A 21,677-nucleotide genomic window follows, 5' to 3' on the forward strand; every position below is an offset into this window, starting at 1 on the left:
CAGTCTCTCACCTCTGTGTCATACCCACAAGATTTGGAGTGGGCAGGATGCATACCACTCCATGGAGGTTGGACTAAAGTCCATCCACCGGTGGCGACGGCTGCACAGTGGTGGCAGTGCCGTTGCTGGTGTCAGTGCTGCCAGTGGTGGGGGGAGGCTCCAGCCCTTCCCCTGCAGCCTCAGACGGCTGCCCACTGGGGCTGTTGCTGCTGCCAGTGGTGCTGGTGGCGGTGCTGCCAGTGTTGGGGGGAGGCTCCAGCACCTCCCCTGCAGCCTCGGACGGCTGCCCACTGGGGCTGCTGCTGCCAGTGGTGCTGGTGGCAGTGCATGTGGCGGTGTATGTGGCGGTGCTGGTGGCGGTGGGGGGAGGCTCCAGCCCCTCCGCTGCAGCCTCGGACGGCTGAAGCGCCATGGTTGGTGGTGGGAGCTCAGATCCTGTCACACCACCAGGCATCCTGTCCCTCCTGCCTGCCCTTGCACTTGGCAGCTGGTGGTGCCTCCATGGCAGCTGGTGGTGCCTCCTTGCCCTTAGAAGCTGGTGGTGCCTCCTTGCCCTTAGCAGCTGGTGGTGCCTCCTTGCCCTTGGCAGCTGGTGATGCCTCCTTGTCCTTGCCCTTGGCAGCTGGTGGTTCCTCCTTGCCCTTGCCCTTGGCAGCTGGTGGTGCCTCCTTGCCCTTGGCAGCTGGTGGTGACTCCTTGCCCTTGGCAGCTGGTGCAGGCACACTGCCAGTACTGATGGGTGTCTCCTTGGAGCATCTCACAACTGCAGTAGCTGCCGAAACTACAGTGGCCGTGGATTGGGAAGCTGAGGTGCTGGCCTGGGTTTTGCCCACCCTGGCCTGAAGTGAAAGACGAGGGGGCAGAGGTAGGGAAGAGGTCAAGGGTGGAGAGGAAAATCTTCTTAGGGACACTGGGGGGGAAGATGGTGAAGGTTTGGGAGTGGAGGAAAAAGGAGTGTTTATAGGAGGTGCCTGTCTGCTGTGTTTGGGTGCAGGTGCATGGGCTGGATGCTATTGTGAGGTGGACGACTGTTGGGTGTCTGAGTGCTTGTGTTTGTGTACTTTGGGAGGGGGGGCTCAGACACAGTGGGAGAGGACACAGGGGACGTATGCATGGATGTTGGGGTGGTGACTGCCAGTGAGGGGCGTGTAGTGATAGGCGTGATGGTGGTAGTGGATGAGGATGTAGTGCATGCAGGTGTGAGTGTAAATGCTACTGGGAGGGAGGTGGATGATGAGGAGGAGGGGGACACAGTGGAGGCAGTGGATGTTGGTATGTCTGCTTCTGGATGGTTTTTGAGTGAGTGCCGGTGGGATGATGTGTGGTGCCTGTGTTTGACTGAGCCACTCCTGTGTGTTGTCTTGGGTGCATGCTGGGCTGAATGTGTGTTTGGGATAGGTTGGGGTTCAGGAGAATGGGACTGGGAAGAGGAAGTTGGAGGACGGAGGCTAGAGACAGGGACAATAGCTGCCATCAGGGAAGAGGCCAAAGACTGGAATGATCTATGTTGGGCCACCACACCAGAGTGAATGCCCTCCAGGAATGCATTTGTATATTGAAAATGCCCTGCTAGCCCCTGGATGGGATTCACAATGGCTGACTGCCCAACAGAGATGGATCACAGGAGCTCAATAGCCTCCTCACTCAGGGCAGCAGGGCTAACTGGAGCAGGGCCTGAGGTGCCTGGGGCGAAGGAGATGCCCACCCTCCTGGGTGAGTGGGAATGGGAAACTCGCTGAGTGGCTGCTGAGAGGGTGGTGCTGGTGCGGGGTGTGTGGGCTCTACCTGTAGTTGGGGTGGCCACAGAGGTGTTCGCCACCATCAGGAAGCTTCCATTGGAGGAGGTATCACTTTCAGAACTGTCCCCTCCAGTCTCCGCCGTGGTGCTCCCCTTGCCCTCCGTTCCACTGGTGCCCTCACCATCGGTGGATTCAGCCTCCTGGGCCCTGTGGGATGCAGCTCCCTCTATCTCTGGTGCCTCTGCTCCTCTGCCAGATGATGCTAATGCACAGAAGGACAGGGTGACAAAACAAAAAGGGGGGGGAAGAGACAGAGGATACACTTGGTCAATGCCAGCAACAACACCACTGTTGGCGTACAAAACGCACAGGGAACAGCCCTACGCACTATTCGATGCACCACCAGTCACAATGCTAGTCACCAGGCCATGGACAGTAATACCTAATGCCAGTTGCAGCCTACCTGAGACCCACCGATCCCTGCCCAGTAGTGGATGCCAAGTAGCTTGTTTGGGGGTGGAGTGCATCAGTCCCTGCCCAACATGTAACCTACCCTGCAATGTCCGGCCTGGCCTAGGGGCACCAACAGGCACACATCCCCTACCCAGAGTCCACCCCTCCACAGGCAAGTAGTATATTGGGAACTGTACTCATCCCCTTGTGGCTCCTGTGATGCCTCAAAGAGCCCATCCAGCTCCAGATAGGCCACTGCCAGTATGCGGAACATCAGGGGGGTCAGCGTTCTACGGGCATCTCTTACTCGTTGGGAGGCCATCCCCAGCTGGGCCTCTACAACTTCCTTGCCCAGCATCTCAGGTTCTCCCCCCACTTGCGACAGTGGGTGCTCTGCCTGCCGTAAATCCGCAGGGTCCGCATGACCTGGCGATGGAACGCCATATACCCTTTTTCTGATGGGCGCTAACCTGCAGAAAAAATAAAATAGAAAATGGTATCAGTCATACCGTCCACCCTGTTACACTCATGGCCCACCTTATCCCTCCCATCCTCTTAGGCACAGACATTGCCCACCATACATGCAGCACACTGCCAGGACACGTCAACCACCCCCCCTACACTAGGCCTTCACACACAGCGCTCCATGTAGTCATGCTCCATGCATCGTGCACACAGTGTACTCACTTGTTGGTCTGGAGGCCCATACGGCAATCGGTACTGGGATAGGACCCCATCCATCAGTCTCTCCAACTCCGCAGCGGTGAAGGCAGGCGCCCTTTCCCCAGTGACTCGAGCCATGCTTGGTTCCAGACACAGGTCACAGCAGCACTTGCAGTGTAGGTCCTCTCCTGTTGAAGGTCAGGTAGAAAGTGAGTGAACAGATAGAAAATGCCAGTCACGTCCACGGCGGTGCGTAGAGTCACCGCCGGCGTACATCACCATTGGCTACTGTAACCCATGGGGCCCAATGATGACCAATGAGGAGTTGAACGGCGGTACTCGACCGCCTCCCGCAATGGCGCAAAATGTCAGCGGCCTTACCTCATTTCCACCTGTCCCTCTACACAGGAGAGGTGTCTGCCATTTCGGTGGGGGGGGGCAGGCCATGGCATCGAACTGCGTCACAGCAGACGTAAGCACATTTTGGAACTAAACATCAACATACTGTTTCTGTCACAACATGCAATGCATTGTACATTGAAGAAATATCGGAAACTGACCAGTTGCTCATTGTTTTGCCCCCTAAATTATAACCGCTGAGGATGATTAGGAGATGGAGACATCCCCCCGTGTACACCCCCCTGGTGGACTTGCAAACAATGAAGGACAGGCACATTATCCTCACCTACAGATTTGATAGGGCCTCAATCCAAGAGCTGTGTGCCCAATTGGAGCTAGACCTGATTTCAGCTATCCGTCAGCCCACTGGGATCCCCCGTCTTGTGCAAGTCCTATCTGTGCTCCATTTCTTGGCAAGTGGCTCCTTCCAAATGACAGTGGCCTTGGCAGCAGGAATGTCAGCCAATGTTCTCAAATGTGCTGACCAGAGTGTTGTCTGCCCTGATGAAACACATGAGCAGCTACATCGTATTCCCCCAGGTGGAGGATTTGGCCACAGTGAAAGCTGACCTCTATGTAATGAGACATATCCCCCATTGTTGGGGCAATTTATGGTACACAGATTGCCTTTGTCCCCCCCCTGGAGAAATGAACAGGTGTTCAGAAATCAAAAGAGCTTTCACTCGATGAATGTTCAGATAGTGTGCCTGGCGGACCAGTACATCTCCCATGTGAATGCAAAGTATCCTGGGTCCATACAAGATGCCTTTATTCTGAGGAATAGCAGCATCCCCTATGTGATGGCTCAACTCCAGAGGCACAGGGTGTGGCTAATAGGTGAGCCCATGGTCCCCACCCAGAGTATGTTGGTATATGGTTGTGGGGTTCGCCCTGAGGGTGGGAGTCTGACTAACAGGTATCCCTCAATATTTGCAGGTGCTGGTTACCCCAACCTCTCATGGCTACTGACCCCAGTGAGGAATTCCAGGACAATGGCAGAGGAACGTTACAATGAGGCACATGGGCGAACAAGAAGAATTATAGAGCGAACCTTTGGCCTCCTGAAGGCCAGGCTTTGGTGCCTCCATCTAACAGGTGGTTGGTTGTGCTACTCACCCAAGAAGGTGTGCCAGATCATCGTGGCATGATGCATGTTGCACAACCTTGCCTTGAGACACAAGGTGCTTTTCTGCATGTGGATGAGGCTGGAGATCGGCGTGTGGCAGCGGTGGAGCCTGTGGACAGTGATGAAGAGGAGGCCGAGGATGAGTATGTGGACAACAGAACACCCATCATTCGACAGTACTTCCAGTGACACACAGGTAAGACACTGTAACTTGACCTTTCATTGCAGTTGTGTGTTGTAAATTCCCACTGGCAGTCTGCTGTTCCCACTGCTATGGCCACTTACTGTACCCTTTGACATGTCTATTCAAATATATCTGTGCCCTACACTGGCTCCTGGTGTATTGACTGCAGCACAATACAGGTCATACCTATGTATACATTACTATACAGTCTAATTGCAATGTCTACAGATTGTTAAAGGAGTACATACTTACATCATTTGACATACTACATACTTGTATGTTTTCAAAGGGTGTTTATTTAATTGCTGAAAAGTTAATGGAGATGTGCAGTGGGCTTGGGTGATGGTGGTGGAGAGTCTATGATAGAGTCCATTCTCTTTGTATCACAGGTGCATTGTCCAAGGTGGCATAGGAAGTGGAGCAATGGCAGTTCAAGGTGGACAGGGTGACAGAGTGGGACACAGGGTGACAATCAGGAGAGTCTTATTTCCTGGCGGAGGTCTTGGCAATGTTCTCTGGCTTCTGCCTGGATCACAGGGACCGTTTGCGGGTGGTTCTCCTTCCTCCTTCTGCAGGGGAAGGGGTGCTGGTAGCCTTTTGTTCCTGTGGTGTCGCCTACTGTCCACTAGCGTCAGCGGAGGTGGAGGGATGTTCCTTGGTGTGGTTAGTGTCAGGGGCTCGTTGGTGTGCCACTGCCTCCCTCATGGTGTTGGCCATGTCTGCCAGCACCCCTGCAATGGTGACCAGGGTGGTGTGGATGTCCCTCAGGTCCTCCCTGATCCCCAGGTAATGTACCTTCTGCAGCTGCTGGGTCTCCTGCAACTTGGCCAGTATCTGGCCCATCGTCTCCTGGGAATGATGGTATGCTCCCAGGATGTTGAGGATGTTGGTGAGTGCCTTGTGGAGAGTTGTATCCCTAGGCCTGTCCTCCCCCTGTCGCACAGCTGTCCTCCCAGTTTCCCTGTTGTCCTGTGCCTCTGTCCCCTGAATCGTGTGCCCACTGCCACTGACCCCAGGTCCCTAATCGTCCTGTGTTTGTGGGGTTGCCTGGGGTCCCTGTAGTGGTGGACACACTGCTGATTGACGTGCCTTGGGGACAGAGCTATGGGCCCGCTGGGTGGGTGCTGTGGTGGTGTTTCCTGAGGGGGGAGGCTCTGTGGTGGTATGGGACTGTGGCTGGGTAACCGACTGTCTGGAGGTCCCTGATGGGCCAGGTTGGTCATCCAGATCCAATAAAGCAGAGCTGCTGTCATCACTGTGGACCTCTTCTGTGGGGGGACTGGTTGTTGCTGGCACCTCCTCTCTGGTGACGTTGGGTGTGGGACCTGTGGGGATGTAAATGCAGAGTTAATGTTTCTGCATGTGACATCTTGCGCATGGATGTGTTGCCCTATATGGTTGTGAGTGCCCTGTCAGTTTTGCCTTGTGGGAGTAGTTATTTTGTGGGCTAGGTGACTCTTTCTAGTGTGCATGCTGTGGTGATGGGTGTCCATGCAGGGCTGTGAGTGATGTCCATGCATTGGTGGTGCATGCAGTGCTGGGTACTGGGATGGGTGGGTTGTGATTGTGGGGTGTATGTGAGGTGGTGGGGTGATGGGGTGAGGGTAGGGGTGGGGTTATGTGATGCCATGCAGGTAGGGGGGGTGATAGTAATAGGGAGTTGACTTACCAGAGTGCAGTCCTCCTGCTACTCCTGCCAGGCACTCAGGTTGCAGTATTGCCAAGATTTGCTCCTCTCATGTTGTTAGTTGTGGGGGAGGAGGTGGGGGTCCACCGCCAGTCCTCTGTACAGCTATCTGGTGTCTTGTAACCACGGAACGCACCTTCCCCGTATGTCATTCCACCTCTTCCTGATGTCATCCCTTGTTCTGGGCTGCTGTCCCACGGCATTGACCCTGTCCACGATTCTCCGCCATAGCTCCATCTTTCTTGCAATGGATGTCTGCTGCACCTGTGATCTGAATAGCTGTGGCTCTACCCGGATGATTTCCCCCACCATGACGCTTAGCTCCTCTTCAGAGAACCTAGGGTGTCTTTGTGGTGCCATGGGTGTAGTGTAAGTGGTGTGTGTGAGGGTGTGTGGAGTGATGTGTTGGGGTGTGTGCTGTGAGGTGCGTGTATGGTGTATGGGTGATGGTGTTCTGTGGCTCTGGTTCTGTAGGTGCTCTTCAATCAATCAAACATTTGTAAAGCACGCAACTCACCCCCTAGTTTCTCAAGGCGCTGAGAGAGGTGGGAGGGAAGGACAGCTACTGCTAGAATAACCAGGTTTTTCAAGCATTTCCTGAAGGTCAGGAGGTCCTGGGTCTGTCGAAGGTGGGTGGGGAGGGTGTTCCAGGTCTTAGCGGCAAGGTAGGAGAAGGATCTGCGCCGGCTGTAGTTCGATGGATGCGAGGGACGGTGGCGAGGGCAAGGTTGGTGGAACGGAGTTGGCGGGTGGGAGTGTGGAAGGTCAGTCTCCCGTTGAGGTAGGCCGGGCCTGTGTTGTAAAGAGCTTTGTGAGCTTGGATAAGGAGTTTTGGTGACAGGAAGCCAGTGCAGGTCTCTGAGGTGGGCTGAGATGTGGTCGCGGCAAGGGATGTGAAGAACGAGGCCTGCAGAGGCGTTCTGTATGCGTTGTAGACTCTTCTGGAGCTTGGCTGTGGTTCCTGCGTAGAGTGCATTGCCGTGGTCCAGTCTGCTGCTGACGAGGGCGTGGGTGACCGTTCTTCTTGTTTCAGTGGGGATCCATCTGAAGATCTTGGGAAGCATGCGGAGGGTGTTGAAGCAGGAAGAGGAGACAGCGTTGACTTTGTGGGTCATGGTGAGTGATGAGTCTAGGATGAAGCCTAGGTTACGTGCGTGGGTGGCGGGTGTTGGTGCGGTTCCTAGGGTGGCTGGCCACCAGGAGTCGCCCCACTCGGAGCGGTTGGAGCCAAGGATGAGAATCTCTGTCTTGTCCGAGTTGAGTTTGAGGCAGCTTTTCTCCATCCAGATGGCGATGGCCTGTAGTCTGTCGTGGAGGTTGGTTTTGGCGGTGGCGGGGTCCTTGGTGAGTGAGAGGATCAGCTGTGTATCGTCGGCATAGGAGACGATGTTGAGGTTGTAGGATCGGATGATGTTGGTGAGCGGTGGCATGTAGATGTTAAAGAGAGTTGGGCTGAGAGAAGATTCTTGGGGAACGCCGCAGATGGTTTTGGTGGCACCCGACAGGAAGGGAGGAAGGCGGATTCTCTGAGCTCTGCCAGAGAGGAAGGACGTGATCCAGTCCAGAGCTTTTGGTGGATCCCTGCGTCGTAGAGGCGAGTGCAGAGTGTGTGGTGGCAAACGGTGTCAAAAGCAGCCGAGAGGTCCAGGAGGATGAGGGCCGCGGTTTTGCCATTGTCAAGCATGGTCCTGATGTCGTCTGTTGCGGCAATTAGGGCGGTCTCGGTGCTGTGGTTCCCACGGAATCCTGATTGGGAGATGTCCAGCGTGTTGTTGTCTTCTAGGAAGCGGGTCAGTTGGCCGTTGACGATCTTCTCGATGACCTTTGCCGTGAAGGGGAGGAGGGAGGTGGGTCAGTAATTCTTGAGGTCTTCTGGGTCTTCGGGGTCCGCTTTGGGTTTCTTCAGTAGGGCCTTGACTTCGGTGTGCTTCCAGCTCTCTGGGAAGGTGGTGGTCGCAAAGGAGCTATTGATGATCATACAGAGTTGGGGGCGCGATGATGGGGCTCGCTTTGTTGAAGACATGGTGGGGGCAGGGGTCGAAGGGAGAGCCAGAGTGTATGGTGCTCATGGTTTTGATGGTGTCCTTGTCACTGATGTGGGTCCAGGAGAGCAAGAGGTTGGTGTGGCTGGGTGCGTCGGGGTTGGTGGTGGCTGTGATGGGGGGTGTGGAGTTGAAGCTGGCGTGGATTTCCGTGATCTTGCGATGCAAAAAGGTGGCGAGGGAGTCGCAGAGGTCTTGCGATGGAGGGGGGTCGATGGAGCATGACTTGGGGTTGGTGAGTTCTTTGATGATTCTGAAGAGCTCTTTCCTGTCGTGGGCGTTGTTGTCGAAGGGGTCTTTCTAGAAGGATCTTTTGGTTGTCCGGATGAGCTGGTGGTGCTTGTCGATGGTTGTCTTGAGGGAAGCGTGGTTGCTCTCTGTTGGTTTGTGGCACCACTTCTTCTTTGGCGTGTCTCTCTCTCTCTCAGTTGTCAATTTCTTTGAGTCGTAAAGGGTTGTGGGTAATGTGTGTGTGTGTTTTATAGTGGTGTGGGTGTGTGGGTGTGGTGTGTGTATGAGTGTCAGGTGTGTTTAGTTTGAATTGTCCAATGTGGTGTTGTTTTCTATGTGTGTGTGAATTTTGAGTATCGCCAATGGTTTACCACAGTTTGATGACCTCCGCGGTGACTCATGGTTCATAATGCTGTGGGCGTAGTTCTGTTGGTGTAACGGTATGGGTTTTGGTACTGCCATTTTATCACTGACCTTTGGTCTGGCGAACTTGTGTTTGTGTCTGTAGAGTGACGGATTGCTATGTGTGTGCCATAATATGGGTAGTGGTATAACGCCGCGGTATGTTGTGGCAGTCGGCTTGGCGGTAAGCGGGACTTACCGCAAATGTCATAATGAACATACACGCACCAAGAGACTATTGAAACCACTGGGGACTCACTCATAGATGCCTGGGGCACACATTCGCCAGACAGCTAAGTACCTTGCATGCATCTCTTCGCTGATACTGATTTTGATATAGATAATGTTATTGTTATTACTTTTGTGTACTTGATGGACATACCGCAAGAGTTTCTCTATTCAGTCTACTGTTTATCTGAATCCATATCCACATTGATTCTGTTATCATGGTGATTATAAACGTAGCTGCTGCCTTTTGAGTGATGCATAATGCTTATTATACTATCATATATATATATACTATTGTTTCGAATGTGTTAGATATTTCTGGTTCTGTTATTATATTGAAACAGGTGCTGATTAGCCTACATCGTATTGCCTGTCTCTATGTCCTGCCCGACTACAAGACGCTAGGAGTCCTTCCATAAGAACAAGAGTTTAGGCTATGATACTCCCCTACACCTCTATACCCATACACTGATATGCAGACACAGGGGCCTACGTGAGTTGGTGTGGAGGTAAATATACTTCCACTACGGCTCCCCAGTCTAGCAATCACCTTAACCTTATACTCTAATCTGAGCCCGCTGCAGCACCCACACACACCAGTGAATCGCTACCACCATAGGCTGCTCAGGTATAATGGCTGACTCCGTTAGCAACAGTTTCAAAATCGCCACCCTAGCAAGGCAGGGCCCCTGGCAGTCCTCTTTCCCCCTTGGATCCTTAGGGGGTGTTGCTGCTATTGCTGCATGTGTTCCCCCAGCAAGTGTCCAGGTGGAAGCATAGCGAGGAGGGCCAATGTCAATGACAATGATGTCAGTGCTGTCAGTCCTTGGCCAGGAGGCACTGATACCAGGGTATCTTCTCTGCCAAAACCTCACCAAAACTTCAGAACTCTGCTTCCACTGATGACCCCACCATCCCAGCGGTGTCCCGGAAGTGCTACGCCTCCCTGGGACACCCACATCACTCATCCCCCTGCCCTGATATCAGGGTATAGCTGGACCCTCCTTGCCAACTCCCTGCAACTTCTCCCTACCCCCCATACCTACCCCTGGAACACTCTACCTTAAGAAGCTGGTTCTGTTTTACTCTTACTGCTTTTTTGTTGTCCGTCCTCCCTCTCCCCCGTGCACATGCTTGGCTGGCGGACTACTCAGGTTCTGACCCACAGTTCAAAGAAATTAGATCTTGCGCTGTTATTACCTCAGTTTCCAATTGACTCCTGATCCATTTCTCCTTCCCTCTCCTTTTCTGTCCCCTTTCTTCTTCTTCTTCCTCTTCCTTCTCCCTCTCTACTCTACTCTACTTTCTCTACTCCTTCTACTCTCTCTACTCTTCCCCTCTTCTACTCTTTGATTGCCCTGCCCTTATTTTTACCAAAGGGGGGGGTTCCCGTTGTCCCTCCCCTACTGCTCCCCCTGCGCATTGACCTTACTACCGTGCCCACCGCCAATCTTCGTCTCATTGACCCGGTAGGGGATCACTGACCACAGCGACCCAACACGCCTGACTCTGGAATGGGGACTACCATTCTCTGACAGTCCTCTCATGGAATGTTCATGGCCTTACGCACTTTGTCAAGAGAAAGAAAGTCTTGACCTATCTGCAATCCAAATGAGCAGACATTGCCCTATTGCAAGAAACGCACCTTTCCCCACTAGAATCAGAGAAATTACGCAGGGATTGGGTTGGTCGAGTGCTCTATAGTTGGGCCTCTTCATCACATTCTGGAGAATCTGGCTCTGGGAGAAAATGCGTGGTTGCGATTCTTATCCGCTGGTCCTTACAACTTAAGGTACTCAAGGCATGAAATGATTCAGAAGGCCGGTACATCTCCACCAAACACAGAATTGGAGATCACACAATTTGTGTTGGATCTATGTATGCCCCCAGGGGCTCCAAACGCCTATTCTTCCACCTTCTCAATTGTCTCCTAACAGAGATTTGGGCCTCGCAATATCTACTTGGTGGGGACTGGAATCTGGCACATGATGCTGTTCTTGATCATACGAGCAGAATGGATGTAGGCAACAATGAGGACAGAGCACTCCTTGTGGACATACATTCGGACAGTGGGCTAGTGGATCACTGGCGTCTCTCCCACCCGCACGACCGTGAATATACCTATATCTCACCGGTCCATGGGATACAATCTAGGCTGGACTACTTCCTCACTACCCATAGGCTGGTTCCATTGATCAGGGTGTCTCAGATACTGGCGGCTGCACTGTCGGACCACTCTCCAGTCTTGCTAGCACTGGATCTGGGCCCAGCTACCCCTGGGCACAAGCCATGGTGTTTGAATACCTCGCAATACTGTACACCGCAGGGGAAAGACCAACTCCGTTCCCATGTCACTAATTACCTGACCAATAATAAGGGTTCGGTCTCCTCTGCACAGCTCTTGTGGGCAGTGGCAAAAGTGACGTTAAGGGGCCATCTCATGAGAGACGTGCCATCGCTAATGCTCAGAGACGTTCCCACCAGCAAGCCTTGGAAGAACGTATAGCGGCGTGTACCCGCAAATATACAGCAACACCCTCCACCTCCATTCGCCACCACTTTCAAAAAGCCAAAATGGAACTGAATGCCCTTTATACTTCTCAGGCAGAATATGTGCTGCAGCAGATGAAAGGGCGACATTATGAGCAACGGTGAAAGGGCAGGGTGTTTATTATCTTTGCAGCTTCATCAGCGAGAAGTGGCGCTAGCCATACCAGCCATAAGAGACATAGACAACACGATTCTTACCCACCCCCAGGCAATTTCTAATGCATTTGGGTGCTTCTATCAGACCCTCAACACTCGAGAAATGGAAAAGGTTAACGATAAACTGACTGCGTTCTTCGAGAAGGCATGTATATCTAGCCTTGCAGAGGAAGGCAGAGCACTACTAGAGAGAGAGATAAGTAAGGAAGAGATAATCCAGGCCATTGCTAAACTTATCATAAGGCCCTGGGGGAAGATGGATTCTCAGGTGGAATTCCTGTAAATGGACAGGAGTGGAGATGGTGAACTCCCTGTATGAAGCCTTTCGCAGGGCAGAAAACACAGGTTTTCTGAGCCGTATTTCCAAAAGGGCATTCATAGCAGTCTTACCTAAACCAGGGAAGGACCTTCGCTTATGTGGCAGCTATCACCTCATCTCCCTTCTCAATGGGGATATCAAGGTACTAGCAGGAATTCTGGCGGCTTGCCTTAAGAAAGTTATGGCCGATCCTCCAGGAACCATCTTTGTACCCTACTGTATGCACTTTGGGCTGCTCGAGATTCACAGGAGGAGGCCCTTGCCATCTCCCTTGATGCTGAAAAGTCATTCAACAGAATAGGATGGTGGTATCTTTTTGAAACCCTGAAATGTTTTGGATTAGGGAATGGATTCATCAACAAGGTCCACTTGCCCACAGCACGAGTAATCTGCGGGGGGTTCCTTTCTGATATCTTCCCCATTAGGCGAGGAACCCGACAAGGCTGCCCATTGTCAACATTGTTATTCCTACTAGCTGTAGAACCCTTGCCAGCTCTCACCCGCAGGTCACACCTCATTGCAGGTGTACCCGACCCTGCCGGCAGCTCCACCATCTACTTATACGCCGAAGACATCCTGCTCACGCTCACAGACCTCACCCATTTGCTCCCACCATTACAGTCAATCTTGGTTGAATTTGAAGCACTTTCGGGTTACAAAATAAACTGGGATAAAAGTGAGTCGCTCCCTCTGTCCCCTGTGAATATATGCTCAGCTCTTCTGGATTTCCCGGTTCAGGGAAAACAATCACTTCTTAAGTACCTAGGCCTTTACATTAATAGGGGCCTGGAACGAATGGTGGCAGACAACCTAGACCCGCTGCTCATCAGCACGAAGCGGGATTTCGATAAATGGTCTCATCTAGGTCTCTCCCTCTGGGGGAGGGTACAGTTGGTTCGCATGGTGACTCTACCACAGTTTCTCTATGTACTGAAAATGCTGCCCCTACAGGTTCATCTGCCTATGCTGAGGGAGGTGGATAGATGTATGTGTGCCTTTGTATGGGGGTCAAAGCGGCCCAGGGTATCCAAGGCCACACTCAGTGCATCCTGAATGCGGTGGGCTGGGAGTACCATTTGTGGAACACTGTGCCTTAGTGTTATGTCTCTCTTAACTTGCCTTTCTGCTCCTGGGCGTACCACACCCACCGCTGTGGGTTGAAGTCGAACGCACACTCTCACACTCCTCACCAGAACTCAATATGCTCTATGGTGCAGGAGTCACCCTGCCTCAAACCGCAAACCCCATGATCTAAGCCATGCTGACTTCTTCGTGATGGGTGCATCACTTGTTAGGGGTAGATCCATGGATCCATGATCATGCACCCCTTTGGGCTAATGCAGGTTTGTTAATAGGGGGGAAATGGTTGACTGGGAGGAATGGCGGATAAAGGGACTCTTACATAGTGATCAGCTTCTGGACAACGGGAATCTGAAGTAGTTTACGAACCTTTGGGATGAATTTGACCTACCCTGTCATCACTTGTGGCATCTCCTCCAGCTTCAGCACTGCCTCCACTGCTGCATGGGGGCCCGTCCATGGATGCTTCAACGCTCCCCAGTGCTCAGTTATCTAGAAACCCGGGGTTCCTTCCAGGGAGCCATGTCACGCATGCATAACGTGATAAACTTACATTTATTCTACCTACGCCTCTTAGCCGCTCTCAAAGCTAAATGGCAGGCACGCTTGAAGATGGACTATGAGTTAGACGGCTGGGCTGACCTACTAGAAGCGAGAGACAGGGGGGCCCATGAAGCTAGCCTGAAATTCTGCCTTTTCAAGACCCTGCATGAATTGTACTGGATGCCCCCAAAGCTTAGGGCTGTGGGTCTACTGCCCCATGCGAACCACTGGCATTGTCCCCACCCCCGCTGCGATCTTCTCCGTATACTCAACGATTGTCTGACTATCTAACCTTACTGGAAGGCAATGGGGGACACGCTACAGGAAGTTTTACCACTACCACCCTCTCTCACCCAACCCCTACTCCTCCTGCATGACACAGGTGATATCCAAGGTTTCTATCATCTGCAACTGCGTCTTTTGCACACAGCATTGGAAATTGCCAAACTCTATATCCGCAGACACTGGCACACAACATCCCCCACCCACGACAAGTGGCTCTCAGCAATGTGCCTAACAGCCTCCCATGAATGATTAATTTACAGCCTACAAGACAGGTCAGAGGTTTTCCTCCAGACCCGGGTCCCTTTCCTTTGTACCCTGGACAATTGATCGCCCTCAATATTCCTTGGAAATGGGTGCAATCTTGAAATTTGAATACGTCTACACCTCCCTTCCCTCCCTTCTCGCTAGAATGTACTCCCAACACCCCAACACATCCACACCAGGACCGAACAGGATCCCTCCTTCTCTTTTCACTCACCTTCCTCCTTCCTCCTTCCTCCCTTCTGTGTGATCCTCCCCCACACTTGATCATGTTCATCTGTATAATCACCACCTCCCCCCTCCTTCATTCCTGTACCCCCCCAGTCGTTATTACTGTTATTACTGTTTTACTATTGTTAATGTTATTACTGTTATTTCTATTATTACTCTATTACTACTACTATTTCTATTATTGTTATTATTATTACCGTTATCACTATTATCATCATTATCAGTTTGTTATTATTGATGTTATTGATGTTGCTGATCTTCTTCTTTACTCTTCTTCTTTGCTTCCTTTTCCCCCATGTCCCATCTTCTTTTTTTCCTTTCCTTCCTTTTCTCCTTTCTCCCTTTCCCCCTCTCTCCCCTTTCGCTCCCTCTCTCTCCTCTAACGCTTTTTCTCCTTTCCACTCTTGCTTTTCTGCTCTCTTATTCCGATCTATTCCACTCCACCCACTTATTGTTTATTACCCCACACCTCCACGCTCAATCTGCCCTTCTCCCCAAATCCACCCTCTGCATGTATCCTCTCTCATTTACTACCCCGAGACCGGAGACCCTTATGGTTGACCATGCCCTATACCTAACACACCCCCTTTGCAACACCCTTGCCTCCTCTTCCTAACCTCCCCCACTGCCCTAACACAGGATGGGGCCCGCTGATAGATCGACGAGTATGGAAATCTTCTTAGCTTCCTAGGTAGTCTTCCTCCTTGCAGCGACACTTCTTCTACCTGTCCTATAGTGGCCGTACTCAGGGTCACACGTGGACGAACTGTGCCTGACTAAACATTTATACAAGATACTGAACTTACAGATATGGTTATCTATGGCAATTAATCACCACATGGATTTTTTTTATGTTTGTGTTTCAGTGAGATTGCTCACTCCATTGTATGGTTATGTATGATGCTTCTTTTATTTCTCAAATAAAGAATTGCAAAACTAAAAAAATATTTTTTTTTTAAAAATGTAACACCGAACATATTTTATTGGATTGTTATGGTTTTCAGAAGAGTGGAATCATTTTTTATATCCAATTTTTTAAGAATATAGGCCCTCCTTACAACCCTGGCGGTTGGTGATAAAGCGTCGGTAATACCTCCAACAGGTCGGTGGTAAAAAAGATGGAATTATGACCACGGCGGAAACCGGCAACACAAACAGCCAGTTTAACACACTGACCACCACGGCGGTAGCAACAAGCACCGAGGCGGTAACCGCCAAAAGCCAGGCAGAAGACAGTGTACCGCCCATACTATTACAACTGGCCTATCAGCCAACTTTTCCGGGACGGTACCAATGACATCCAAAGCATGGGAGAAGCAGTACACAGAAGGGAAACGACTCACCTCTGGAGACTCAAGGAAGAACCACGACACCATGGAGACTGAACTGCAGATCTTCCCCATGCTGGTCTACGTTCTCCTACACCAGGAATACCAATGTCGGCGATGACGACCACGGTGAGTACTGCCCCCTAGCACACAGAGAAGGGGGGAAGAAAAAGAGAGTGAAACACATACGCAACACCCCCACCCCTAACATCATACACAAAACCCACAAACAGATGCAATAACATTACACGGCCACCCCGTACCCCTCAAGAATAATGTAAGGACAAAAGGAAGTGATTAAAGTCAGTCTAATAAGATAAAATACTAGAAATACGTCCTCAAAAATCAAAACAGTATTTACATATATACAAATGGAGGGACATAGCCCAGTCCATAATGTTCGTGGGCCACAGGGCCACATCACAGAGGCCAAGGCCCCACGTGACTCCTGCCTCAACATGGAAAGAACATTGCTGGGGCATCAGGTCGAAAACGCACAGGCACCTCAGGGGGAAGGGGAATGGGGGGTACCTCAGACGGAAGATGGTGTAGGAAAGTAGCCTCTTTCTAGCATGGTTACCCCCACTTTTGGCCTGTTTGTGGGTGTGTCAGTGTGTTTTTACTGTGCCACTGGTATCCTGCTAGCCAGGAACCCAGTGCTCATAGATAAAAACCTATATGTCAGTATGTTTTGCCTGTCTCACTGGGATCCTGCTAGCCAGGACCCCGGTGCTCATAGTTTATGGCCTAATGCATATGCCTGTGTAGTGCCTAACTGTGTCACTGAGGCTCTGCTAACCAGATCCTCAGTGCTTATGCTCCTCTGCTTTTACATTTGTCACCGTAGGCCAGTGACTTCATTTACCAATTTCAATTGGCATACTGGACCCCCCTTATAAGTCCCTAGAATATGGTACCTAGATACACAGGGCATTGGGTTCCAGGAGATCCATATGGGCTGCAGCATTTCTTTTGCACCCATAGGGAGCTCAGACAAACCCTTACACAGGCCTGCCATTGCAGCCTGCGTGAAATAGTGCACACACTATTTCACAGCCATTTTCACTGCACTTAAGTAACTTATAAGTCACCTATATTTCTAACCTTCACTTGCTGAAGGTTAGGTGCAAAGTTACTAAGTGTCAGGGCACCCTTGCACTAGCAAAGGTGCCCCTACCTTGTCCAGGACAAATTCCCTGGACTTCGTGAGTGCGGGGACACCATTGCACGCATGCACTACATATAGGTCAATACCTATATGTACCTTCACAATGGTAACTCCGAATATGGCCATGTAAAATGTCTAAGATCATGGAATTGTCCCCCCATTCCGAATATTTTATTGGGGAACCAATTCCATGCATCCTGGGGGCTCCACCATGGACCCCCAGTGCTGCAAAACCAGCTCCCTGAGGCTTGCACTGCAGCTATGTAGGAAAGTACCATTTTGCCTGGCATGTTACCCCCATTTTTACATGTATGTAAGTTTGTTTTTGCCTGTCTCACTGGGATCCTGCTAGCCTGGACCACAGTGTTCATAGTTTGTGGCCTCAATGTGTATACCTGTGTAGTGACTAACTGTGTCACTGAGGCTCTGCTAACCAGAACCTCAGTGCTAATGCTCTCTCTGCCTTTAAAGTTGTCACTATAGCTAGTGACCACTTTTACCAATTTCAATTGGCACACTGGAACACCCTTATAATTCCCTAGTATATGGTACCTAGGTACCCAGGGTATTGGGGTTCTAGGAGATCCCTATGGGCTGCAGCATTTCTTTTGCCACCCATAGGGAGCTTAGATAAACCTTTACACAGGCCTGCCACTGCAGCCTGAGTGAAATAACGCACACGTTATTTCACAGCCATTTTCACTGCACTTAAGTAACTTATAAGTCACCTATATGTCTAACCTTCACTTGCTGAAGGTTAGGTGCAAAGTTACTAAGTGTGAGGGCACACTTGCACTAGCAAAGGTGCCCCTACCTTGTCCAGGACAAATTCCCTGGACTTCGTGAGTGCGGGGACACCATTGCACGCGTGCACTACATATAGGTCAATACCTATATGTAGCGTCACAATGGTAACTCTGAATATGGCCATGTAACATGTCTAAGACCATGGAACTGTCCCCCCATTCCAAATCTGGTATTGTGGTGCCAATTCCATGCATCCCCGGGGCTCCACTATGGAACCCGGGTACTGCTAAACAAGCTCTCTGTGGTTTTCTCTGTAGCTACCGCTGCTGCCACCACAAAGACACAGTTTTGCCCTCCTGGGGTCTGGGCAGCCCAGTCCCAGGAAGGCAGAACAAAGAATTTCCCTGGGGAGAGGGTGTTACACCCTCTCCCTTTGGAAATAGGTGTTAAAGGCTGGAGAGGGGTAGCCTCTCCCAGCCTCTGGAAATGCTTTGAAGGGCACAGATGGTGCCCTCCTTGCATAAGCCAGTCTACACCGGTTCAGGGAACCCCCAGTACCTGCTCTCGCGTGAAACTGGACAAGGGAAAGGGGAGTGACCACTCTCCTGTCCATCACCACCCCAGGGGTGGTGCCCAGAGCTCCTCCAGTGTGTTCTAGACCTCTGCCATCTTGGATCCAGAGGTGTGAGGGCACTCTGGAGGCCTCTGAGTGGCCAGTGCCAGCAGGTGATGTCAGAGACCCCTCCTGATAGGTGCTTACCTGACTAGGTGGCTAATCCTCCTCTGAGGGCTATTTAGAGTCTCTCCAGTGGGCTTTTCCTCAGATAACAACTTGCAAGAATTCACCAGAGTTCCTCCGCACCTCTACCTCCGACTTCTGCCAAGGATCGACCGCTGACTGCTCAAGGACGCCTGCAAAACTGTAACAAAGTAGCAAGAAGATTGCCAGTGACATTGTAGCACCTAATCCAGCTGGCTTTCTCGACTGTTTCCTGGTGGTGCATGCTTTGGGGGCTTCCTGCATTCATCATGCACTGGAAGCCACAAAGATATCAACCGTGGGTTGACGGAATCTTCCCCCTGCTCCAGCAGACACCAAACTTCAGCGTCATTGGTATTCTGGGACCCCTCTCATCCTGACGAGCATGGCCCCTAGAACACAGGTGGTGGACCCAAGTGACCCAGACTGTCCAGTGGTCCAACTGTCCAAATTTGGAGGAGGTAAGTCCTTGCCTCCCCTCTCCAAACAGTAATCCTGTGCACTGTGTGAACTGCAGATACAAGGGCTTCTCTGCACATTTCCATGAAATCCTTCATGCACAGCCAAGCCTAGGTCCCCAGAACTCTTTCCTGCGATGCTCAGCTCCCTGAGTTGATCTCCGGTTTTGTGGGACCCTCTTTTGCAGTGTGTAGATGACCTCTATGTTCAGACTTCTTGAACCTGTGTTCAAGTACTTCTGCGGGAGCTACCTTCTTGTGCATGGGATCTGTATGTTACTGAGGGCCCCCTCTGTCTCCTCTCCCAAGTGGCGGCATCCTGGTCCTTTCTGGGCCCAGACAACACAGTTTTTCTTCAACCGCGACTCTTGCAGCTAGCAAGGCTTGTTTGCAGCATTTTGCCAAGGAAACAACTCTGCATCCTCCAGCACTCCGTGGGACATCTTCTTCTCAAAGGAGAAGTTCCTATCCCCTTTCGTTGTTACAGAATCTTCAGCTTCTTCCATCCAGAGGCAGCCATTTTGCACCTTCTTTGGGGGTTTAGTGGGCTCCTGCCCCCCTGGACACTGTCACAACTCTTGGACTTAGTCCCCTTCCTTTGCAGGTCCTCAGGTCAAGGAATCTGTCTTCAGTGCTTTGCAGTCTGTTGGGGTCTTTACAAAATCCTCTATCACAACTTTAGTGTGTTTCTGGGAAAATAACAGTACTTTACTCCTGAAGGGTATCTTGGACAACCTTAGTGTTTTCTTACACTCCCAGTGACCCTCTACACACTACACTAGCCTAGGGGTCTATTCGTGGTTCACATTCCACTTTCTTAGTATATGGTTAGTGTTGCCCCTAGGCCTATTGCATCCTATTGTATTCTACAGTGTTTGCATTACTTTCTGACTGTTTTACTTACCTGATTTTGGTTTGTGTGTATATTTTGTGTATTTACTTACCTCGTAAGGGAGTATATCCTCTGAGATATTTTTGGCACATTGTCACTAAAATAAAGTACCTTTATTTTTAGTAACTCCAAGTATTGTCTTTCTTATGATATAGTACCTATATGATATAAGTGGTATAGTAGGAGCTTTGCATGTCTCCTAGTTCAGCCTAAGCTGCTCTGCTATAGCTACCTCCATCTGCCTAAGCTGCTAGAACACTACTAATCTACTAATAAGGGATAACTGGGCCTGGCACAAGGTGTAAGTACCATCAGGTACCCACTATAAGCCAGGCCAGCCTCCTATGAGCTACAGCTGCTGCCACCTCACAGACAGGGATTTGCCCTCCTGGGGTCTGGGCAGCCGGTCCCAGGAAGGCAGACAAAGGATTTCCTCTGAGAGCAGGGTGTTACACCCTCTTCCTTTGGAAATAGGTGCTTCAGGCTGGGGAGGGATAGCCTTCCCCAGCCTCTGGAAATGCTTTGAAGGGCACAGATGGTGCCAATCTTGCATAAACCAGTCTACACCGGTTCAGGGACTCCTTCTCCCCTGCTCTGGCGGGAAACTGGACAAAGGAAAGGGGAGTGACCACGCCCCTGTCCATCATCACCCAAGGGGTGGTGCCCAGAGTTCCTCCAGTGTGTCCCAGACTTCAGACATCTTGCTTTGCAAGGTTTGGGGGCACTCTGGAGGCCTCTGAGTGGCCGGTGCCAGCAGGTGACGTCAGAGACCCCTCCTGATAGGTTCATACCTGATAAGGTAGCCAATCCCCCTCTCAGGGCTATTTAGGGTCTCTCTTGTGGGTTCTCTTCAGTTTTTGCTTGCAAGTTTCCTTGAGGAATCCTCTGCAAAATCCTCAGCATCCTCTGACCTTGGATCAACCGCAGCCTGCTCCAAGATACACTTTAACTGCAAGAAAGGGTCTACAAAAGACACTTTTCTTCAGCAACCTCAGGTCCAAGTCAGCAACTGCAATAGTTTCCATGGTGTGCATGCTCTGGGGACTACCTGTCTTCATCCTGCACCAGAAGGACTGAAGAAATCTCCTGTGGAGTGACGGAGTCCCTCCCCTGCTCCAAGCAGGCATTTTCCAAGGCAACGACTGGTAGCCTGCGACTCCTCTCATGGCAATGAGTGTGCTCCTAAGGACACAGAGGGTGGACATCCTCAACATAGTCTGTCCTGAGGTCCTGCTGACACAATTTGGAGGAGGTAAGTCCTTGCCTTCTCTGAGAACTACGGTACCCCTATGTTTTATGTCTTCTTCGCCTCCTGAGGCCTCTGTGCACTCTTTGCAAAATTCCTTTGTGCACAGCCTGGCCCACATCCCCGTCACTCCATCTTGCGACGCTCAACTCACTGAGTTGTATTACGGCGGCGTGGGACCTTTTTTTGTTGTGCTGCATCAACCGCGTTTTGCACCTCTTTGAACCCAGATCCTGCAGCTTCTGAGGGTGGAGGCTGGCATCCTGAGGACTCTCTAAAGTGCTGAGAGCCCCCTCTTCCTCCTCACACAGAGTTGAGGTCCCAAGGTCCCTCCTGGGTCCATCCAGAGCCATTTTGATGAGAAACGCACTTTTGCCTTAGCCAAGGCTTGTTGGTGCCTTCCAACACGAAATCTCATCTGCAACGATCTTCACGCCGTGGGACATCTTTTGCATTATGCAGGAACCCGCTGGCATCTTCCTAGGCTGCATTTCTGCAG

The sequence above is a fragment of the Pleurodeles waltl genome, chromosome 11 (assembly GCF_031143425.1).
Source record: "Pleurodeles waltl isolate 20211129_DDA chromosome 11, aPleWal1.hap1.20221129, whole genome shotgun sequence".
Lineage (NCBI taxonomy): Eukaryota > Metazoa > Chordata > Amphibia > Caudata > Salamandridae > Pleurodeles > Pleurodeles waltl.